We start from the raw sequence: 9,565 nt of genomic DNA, 5'->3' as shown, positions 1-9,565 counted from the left end.
AATGAATTTATTAATTATAACTCATAAATATTGAAATTAATTTATAAATTATAACTCATAAATGTTTAAATTAACTTACCAATAAGTTATAACTTACAAATATTAAAATTAGTTTGCAAGTTATAAAATTATTAAATTAAAATTATTTATTCATAATATTTATTTCATAACTGCAAATATTTAATTTCAATTTGTTTATTTACCTCTTTTTTCTCTATTTTTTTCCATTTCTGTTAAAAAAAACTGATTCTTATATATCTCCCGTAACGCATCTCATTTACGAGCGAATTTTCATGCCATCTGGACGGGAATTTACAGAACTGTAATGGCGCCAAATTCAAAACGAATAATTTTCTACAGTTCGTTTTCTCCTTGAATTCTTAATTCGAATTTCACTTCATTCAAATTCTCTAAATAAAAATTGACAATAATTTGTTTTTCCTAAAACTAAAGTTGAAAATTTCTCAAAGAAATCATGAAATTCTACTTTTTTCCCCGACTGCGCCGTTGTAAGTCACAGTTCATAAGGATAATAAACGACTGACATAAAAATAAATGAAGAAATATACTTCAGGTGGGAAATTCACTCTTTTTTCTGCCCGTCCAGTAAGAGAGAATCTTGAAAAGAAAAAAATAATTGTACTCCAACAAAAAAAAGGGGGGAGGGGAAGGGAATTTAAAAGTCGATAATATAAAAACGTCACCGAGGTTTTTTTTTTAAATTTATTCAAAGGACCTTAATTGTATAAATAATAATGGTAATTTTTCGTGGCCTTTGGTCCATTTTATTAAAATGGACATAAAAATGTCACCGAGCTTTTTTTAAAATAAATTTTAAATCTATTCAAAGGACCCTTATTGTCTAAATAATAATCGTAATTTTTTTCGGCCTTTGGTCAAATTTATTAATTTTCAATTCGGTCATTTTTTTTTTTTAACGACAGAGAGGGAGAGAAAATAAGTATAAAAATTTATTCTCAGGGTCAAAATGTGAGAACATAATAATATACACACAGAGCCAAGAGAGATATGAGAGAATGTTGTCTGAGAGTGTGTATGTATATAGACTGGTCACAATGGGGTTGAAACTTTGGCGCATTGTTCATTAACCATAGCACTCTAACTGGCAGGTACTTTGTGCCCGTTTAATCATTAACCCTGGATGTTGTTACTGATTGTTCTACATCTCGGGAAATTGAAAGTGAACCCACGCGCAACATCATTTATATTATATATATATATATATGCGGTATGTATGAAATTTATAGGGTGAATTGAGGCCATAGATAATGGAAAATAGAATTAGTATAGAGTGATAGTAATGTATTGGTAACTCGAATAATTGAAGGACTATCATTCCTTAACAGAATTGGCAATACGCCAGCTACTAATTTTCCCATTGAGAGAGGCGTGAGATGCTCTCAAGTTATTTTGAGTAAACGATGACGAGTAGACAATCACTCTGGAGACAACTACTCTCTCGATCCCCTTATTGGTTCCCCTGGTGTCACCGAAAACAATACAATTTCTGAGTTTAATATTCAAATTAATTGTTGATTTTATATTTTTAATTCCCAACTAAATTTTAATTCATAAATTCTAATTATTAAATTTTCTAAATTTCTTAATTTTATTTTTTTTATTTCTAACATTTTTTCTAATAATTTTGTGTTGAAAATATTATTATAACAATAGAAGTAATTTTTATTCTCAAGGGAAAGTTATTCAAGATTTGCGAATTTGAATTTCGCGCCATTTTAATTCTGTAAAGTTCCGTCCAGACGGCGTGAAAACTCTCTCGCAAACGAGATGGAATGTACAAAGTATAAGTATCAGTGACTCGTCAAGCATAATTAGCACAAATGTTAATTACCAAATTAAATACATTAAAAAAATTTAATAAATAATAAAAAAATAATGTTTTAATAATATAAAATAAATATTAAAATAACAAACGATTTTTAACTAAAAAAAAAAATAAATATAAAATACCTATTTTTAAAATCAAGAAATATTTTCAATTGAAAATTCAAAAATAAAAATTCAAAAATTAGTTCAAATAACAGAAAATCTTTTCATTTCACAAAATTAACTTCTAAAAATAGAAAAAAAATTACATCAGGTGAAGTGCGTCTTCAAAAATCCTTTTAATCCAATAATGAACGAATCAAATAAAAAATTTGAACAATAAACTTTATAGAGAGTCGAGTACTTACATACATGTGTACTGCTATATTTTTATGAAAATGGATAATAAACTATAGTTCTCAAAAGACAAAAAAAAAATTCGCCGCACGTAAAAATTTTGACTGAATACATAAAAGAGTTTAGATCCAATACGTTTCGTGACATCGTAAAAGAATTTTCGGCGAAATATCCCCGTTACATTTTTGAATTTAAAAAGTGTCATAAAGTAACATCGATGATACATTACGAGAGGGAATTTTTATTCCTATCCCTCGGTATAAATTATATATTTGACACAAGTTATTTATCTATCAAATTTATTTCCAATCTTTTTAAAAACGTTTTTCCAATTTATTTTCATTTTTTTCTAAATTGTTTTCATCTAATTGATTTTTAACATTTTTTCATAATTTATTTTCAATTTCCATTTACTACTTGTTTCAAATTTCTGTTACTTTATTTATTTTATATTTTCTTATTAATTTTAAATTTCCAGTTTTTTTTAAAATCTCTGTTTTTTTATTTTAATTTTCTAGTTTTTATTTCTTTTAAATTTTTCAATGTTTATTTATTCTAAATATCTATTTTTTTATTTACTTTAAATTTCTCTTTTTTCTATTATTACTTTGATGATTAATTTCTATTTTTTTCTATTAATATATTTTGATGATTAATTTTTTTTTCTTTTTCTATCAAAATCTTGATAATTAATTTTTATTCTTTTTCTATCAAAATCTTGATTAAATTTTTTTTTCTATCATTTTTATAATTTTTCATTCTAAAATTATTTTTAATAATTTTCATTTTTAAATATTTCTCCAATTATTCTTTTTCTGTTCTATTTCAAATTACATGAAATTGACAATCATCTATTATCTCGACTCTCTCTAAAAAAAAAAGAAAATGGGATTACAGAATTTTCTAAAAGCATTAAAAATGTGTTATTCAAAAAAAGAAAAATTGCGGAATTTTATTCTCGTCAGTTTAGTTTTATCAAAAACCGATAAAGGTATATTATACTGTAGAGAAAAAAACGCCCCAGGTTTAAAACTGTAATTACTTGATACCCACTTTTTTTTTGTATTTTATGAACCCAACTCTATTTTATGTACGAAAAATTTACTGTATCAGTAAAGAATGTGAATATTTATTTCCAAATAGTTATTAGAATTTAATTTTTAATATTTTTTAAGTACTAAATAATAGATAAATAAAGTACTAATACTAAATAAAGAAATAAAAATAATAAAGTACTAAATTAATAAATTTTTAATACTTCTCCTAGTCTCAATTTATTTAATTAAATTTTTATTTTTTACGCAAACACTCTTTTTTATCATCACGGAAAATAAAATTACAGAGTGATTAAATTAACAAAAGATTCTGAAAAAAAGGTTTTTTTTTCGAAAAATAAATAAATAAAAATAAAAAATAAAATAAAACGTCAAGTTGCAATGTGGAAATAATACACTGAAACAAAAAAAAAAAGTTTTCTCTTCCAGAAAATTATATCAGGACAAGTAAATATTTACTTTTCAGAAAAAAAACATTTGATTCGATGCTATTTTTTAATTTTTTAAAAAAATTCCCAATATTCCCGCATTGTATCTCTTTTCTACTCTGTAGATCAATACGTGTGTATATATAAAATAAAAAAAAAAGAAACAAAGATTGAATTTCATTCTGTTTTTTGTAGAGGAACTTGACAATTTTTATTTGTTCATGGAAAAATTTGTTAGAGAATAAAAAATATTTCTTTTTAAAAAAATTTCATTTTTAACATTATATTTTTAAACACGAAACAATTTTTCTCAAAAAGAATAAAAAATTTGTTAAAAACAAATTTTTTAACTCTTTTCGAGAAAAAAATTTAGTTTCTAACAAATTTTTATTAGAAACTAAATTTTCTTTCTCGAAAAGGGTGAAAATTTGATTATAAACCAAATTTTTTTCTCTAAAAGATAAATAATTTGTTGTTGTTGTTGTTAGAAAGTAAATTTTTTTCTCTAAAAGAATAAAAAATTTGTTAGAAACTAAATTTTTTTTCTCAAAAAGAATATAAAATTTGTTAGAAACTAAACGTTTTTTCTCAAATAAAATAATAAATCTGTTGTTGTTGTTGTTGTTGTTAAAAACGAAATGTTTTTCTCAAAAAGAATAAAAAATTTGTTAAAAACAATTTTTTTTACCCTTTTTGAAAAAGAAAATTTAGTTTCTAACAAATTTTTGTTAGAAATAAATTTTTTTTCTCTAAAAATTTTTTTTTTTTATAAAAAAATTTAAAAATTGTACAAATTTTGAAGGTTAACATTGCTGCATTGATTTATTATTTTAAAAAATTACAATAATTAAAAAATAAATAAATCCTATAAATAAAATATAAGTGCATTGAAAACAATTTTCGAAAAAATCAATTTGCGATTGTAGATTAAAAATAATTGTACTTCACATATAATAATTATAATTTATATTTTGCGAAATTATTTTTTTATAATAATTTTATAATAATAATTCGAAAAAACTTGATTTTGGGTAATTAATTATTTTTATTAAAATTATCAATTTTGATTTTTTTAAGAGAAAAAAAAATTTTTTAATAAAAAATTTTTTTCGACTATCTCCCACAAAAAATAAAAACGTGACGCCTTAAAAAAAAAAAGAAAAAAATGTCCGGTATGTGTGATATTATTTACATATTTCTCTACATATTTTATATGGTAATAATAACGATATCGCGATCTACCCTAATCGATTTTGACGAATTTTTTTTTTCTTTTTTTTTTAATAATATGAAAAAACCGTCATAACTACGTGTGTTGTTTACGCGCATCTCGTTTCTAAAAAGCGACATTTTAATGGAAAGCCTGATCAAACCCTGATCTCGGTGTACTATCACGATCGAACTTGACCTAAGTACAAACCCTACACTCTAAGTAGTATGAGTCTCAATCGACTCGATCCTACATAGTATCGAACAGTCGAGTTTCTATCGAAATTTCGCTTTCGTGATGTACATTTTTTTGTTATTTTTTTTTCCTTATTTTCAATTTTCAATTTATTGAACGCTTAGGATTCATTCATTCATCGTTCCCTCTTTTTTTTTTTTTTTTTGTTTTTTGCCTCTCAATTTTTATTGAAACAATAAAGTGATGCGAAATCGTTGCGGTAATTTTGTAAAATTGCATTTTGGAACGGGAATTTGTTTTTTAAATGGAAAAATAAATTTTTAGTAAAACGATTATTTTGGATTATTATAGAAAATAAATATTTATGGCAACACCTTTTTCGAAAATAAATATTTATAGTAAATAAATAATGATGTTAAAACTTTTTTCGACAATAAATATTTATAGTAAATAAATATTTATAATAAACAATTACTTATACAGAAGCCAAACAATTTTTTTTCTATCTTTGACTACTTTTTAATAATAAATGTTTGTAGTTAATAAATATTTATAATAAACAAATATTTATACTCGAATCGAATAATTTTTTTCTTTATCGTTGATTATTATCGACAATAAATATTTATAGCAAAATTAAATATTTATAATAAACAAATATTTATACTTGAACCAAATAATTTTTATTTCCAATAAATTCTATTGGAACCAATTATTTTCGAATTTGAAGCAAATAATTTCTATATGCAAATACCATTTAATTGGTCCAAGTGAAAATTATTTGATACAAATAAATAATTGTATAAATAAATAAAAATTTTTATTTTTAAATGTTTTCAAAAATATCTATTTATTTTTAAATATTTTTGTCGATAAAAATAAATTTTCTTTCGATAGAATAATAGAAATAAATATTTATTTAATAATAATTAAGTATAATCGATTACTAGAAATTTTTTTTCCAATTTTGCAATTTTTCCCGCCTGTTCTTTAGGCAAAAAAAAATCTTTATTTTCGATAATGCATCACATTTTTCAACCGCGATGAGTTAAAAAGTTCAAAACCCGAAGGGACTTTTTTTGTGTGACTATTTTTCAGTTCTTCTCACCGAAAAACATTTTTTTTTTAAGTTTTTATAAATGTAACGCGACATTAAACTTTTGAATTGACATTTAAAATTTTTATTCTCCTATTGTATTTTCAAAGAAATATTTTTATTATTACATACACATTTTAGTATACACTTTGAAAATAATTATTTAAATTTTTTCTTGATAATTCTCTTCTTTTGATTTTTTCAAAAAAAAAAAATTTACATTTTTTTGAAAATAGATTTCAATAAAATGTTAATTACAAATATGAAATAGGAAAAAAAATAGGAAATAAAAATAAAAAATTTGCAAGAGAGAAAAATAGGAAAAATAATTTCAACTGCAAATAAAAAAAAACTTTCCACAAGAAAACAGAATTCTAAAATACAGGGAAAAATTAAAATTGCAAATAAGAAAAATTTCGAGTGATAAAATAGGAAGAAAAATTATAATTGTAAGAGAGAAAAAATTCGAGGGTAAAAATAGGGAAAAAGTTCAAATTTTGCAAGAGAGAAAAATTTGAAGGAGAGAAATAGAAAAAAATATTTAAATAATTGCAAGAAAAAAAATATCAAGGGGGGAAAAATGGGGAAAAAGTTCAAATTTTGCAAAAAAGAAAAATAAGGAGAAAAGTAGGAAAAAGAAAATTAAAATTTTAAGAAAGAAAAATTTCGAGGGGAAAAATCCAAATTTTGCAAGAAAGAAAAATTTCAAGGGGGAAAAATAGGGAAGAAAGTCAAATTTTGTAAGGAAGAAAAATTTCAAGAGGGGAAAAATAGAAAAAAAAGATTTACCAAATTTTAATTTCAAAACAAATATTTAAATTTCAAAAATAGAAATTCTAGGGTAAAATAAGGTAAAAAAAAATTCATGGGATTAAAATTGATCAATCACAGATGTATTACAACGGAAATAAGGAGATTTATTGTTTGATTAGGGATTAATATAAATAAAAGAAGATTGAGATAGTTTGAAAATGAAATTGATACGGATGAATGGAAAATTGTCGAATGGAATTATATATAAGGGATGACCTTAAATTTCTTTTTTTTTTTCTCTCTCATTCATTTCTAATATCTGTCATGCTTTACGAGGTTTCACGAAATCCGGAATTATCAAGAATGGAAGGATTATTGCGGACGTTCAAAGAACAAGAAAAATGATTTATTTTTGTACTTCACGTTTACGTTATTGGATAACGATGAGAGAGAAAGGCTCTCACTATCGCTCATCGATGAGTCTCTCGGCGGAAAACAAAATCATCCATCTTCCTTTAGAATTTATCTACAAATTTTTCAGATAAATTAATTTTTACTCAATTTTCAATTATTATTGTGCATTTTGTAGCGTTTTTCAATTAAATTATTATTATTTAATATTTTTAAAATATTTTTTAATATTTTAATCAAATATTTAGAAAATAATTATTTTATAGTCAATTGACTATAAAATTAATTGATTAGAAAATAATTGACACTATAAACAATAATTTATTGTAAAATATAATTGATTATTAAACAATTGACTATAAAAGTAATTGATTAGAAAATAATTGACACTATAAACAATAATTTATTGTAAAATATAATTGATTATTGAACAATTGACTATAAAAAATAATTGATTACAAAATATAATTGATTATTAAATAATTGACTATAAAATATAATTGATTACAAAATATAATTGATTATAAAAATAATTGATTGTAAAATATAATTGATTATAAAATAGTTGACTACAAAAAATAATTGATTGTAAACAAATTTTTTTTTATTATTCTTACATTCAACTGCAATTAATTGAATAATTACAGAATTTAAATTGAGAAAATAATAAATTTCGTTATTTAAATTTAGGTACTGCAAAATTCACAAAAAATAATTATGGGAAAGTTTGAAATATTAAATTCACTAAATAATAATATTCAATAATTATTCAATTTCAATTAACTAAATAATGATAAAATTCGCGCGCAATTATAATTGTTGTTATTGTTATTATAATTTGTTAAATACTTTGTTAAGTACAATGTACGAAAGGGCTTCAAGCCCGTTAAAAATGAAATAAATAAATAAATAAATAAAATTGGAATTAACTAAATAACAATACAATTGAAAGTCAAAGTGAAAATTGAAAATTAAAAGTTAAAACTAAAAACTGAAATTAAAAGTGAAAATTTAAAGTTAAAATTTAAACTAAGAATTGAAATTAAAAGTGAAAATTGAATATTAAAATTGAAAATTGAAATTAATATTAAAATTTGAACTTAAAATTGAAAATTGAAAGTACAAATTGAAAATTAAAAGTGAAAATTGAAAATCTAATCTAAGAATTGAAATTAAAAATGAAAATTGAATATTAAAATTGAAAATTGAATTTAAAATTGAAAGTGAAAATTGAAAATCTAATCTAAGAATTGAATTTAAAATTAAAAATTGAAAGTGAAAATTGAAAATCTAATCTTAGAATTGAATTTAAAATTAAAAATTAAAATTGAAAATTGAATCTAAGAATTGAAATTAAAAGTGAAAATTGAATATTAAAATTGAAAATTGAAATTAAAATTGAAAATTGAAAGTGAAAATTTAAAATTGAATCTTAGAATTGAAATTAAAAGTGAAAATTGAATATTAAAATTCAAAATTGAAATTAAAATTCAAAATTGAAAGTGAATCTAAGAATTGAAATTGAAAAGTGAAAATTGAAAATTGAAATTGAAATTGAAATTAAAATTCAAAATTAAATCGAAGAATCAAAATTAAAAGTGAAAATAGAAAATTGAAAGTGAAAATTTAATCTATGAATTGAAATTAAAAGTGAAAATTGAATATTAAAATTGAAAATTGAAAGTGAAAATTGAAAATCTAATTTAAGAATTGGATTTAAAATTGAAAGTGAAAATTGAATCTAAGAATTGAAATTAAAAGTAAAAATTGAATATTAAAATTCAAAATTGAAATTAAAATTTAAAATTGAAAGTGAATCTAAGAATTGAAAAGTGAAAAATGAAAATTGAAAATTGAAAATTGAAATTGAAATTGAAATTAAAATTCAAAATTGAAATTGAAAATTGAAAATTAAATCGAAGAATCAAAATTAAAAGTGAAAAAGAAAATGGAAAGTGAAAATTTAATCTATGAATTGAAATTAGAAGTGAAAATTGACTATTAAAATTGAAAATTAAAATTGAAATTGAAATTAAATCGAAGAATCAAAATTAAAAGTGAAAATTTAATCTATGAATTGAAATTAAAAGTGAAAATTGAATATTAAAATTAAAAATTGAAATTAAAATTGAAAATTGAAAGTGAAAATTGAAAATCTAATCTAAGAATTGAATTTAAAATTGAAAATTGAAAATCTAATCTAAGAATTGGA

Source organism: Leptopilina heterotoma, unplaced genomic scaffold, assembly GCF_015476425.1.
Source record: "Leptopilina heterotoma isolate Lh14 unplaced genomic scaffold, ASM1547642v1 Lhet_128, whole genome shotgun sequence".
Taxonomy (NCBI): Eukaryota; Metazoa; Arthropoda; class Insecta; order Hymenoptera; family Figitidae; genus Leptopilina; species Leptopilina heterotoma.
This window is presented reverse-complemented; position numbering follows the sequence as displayed.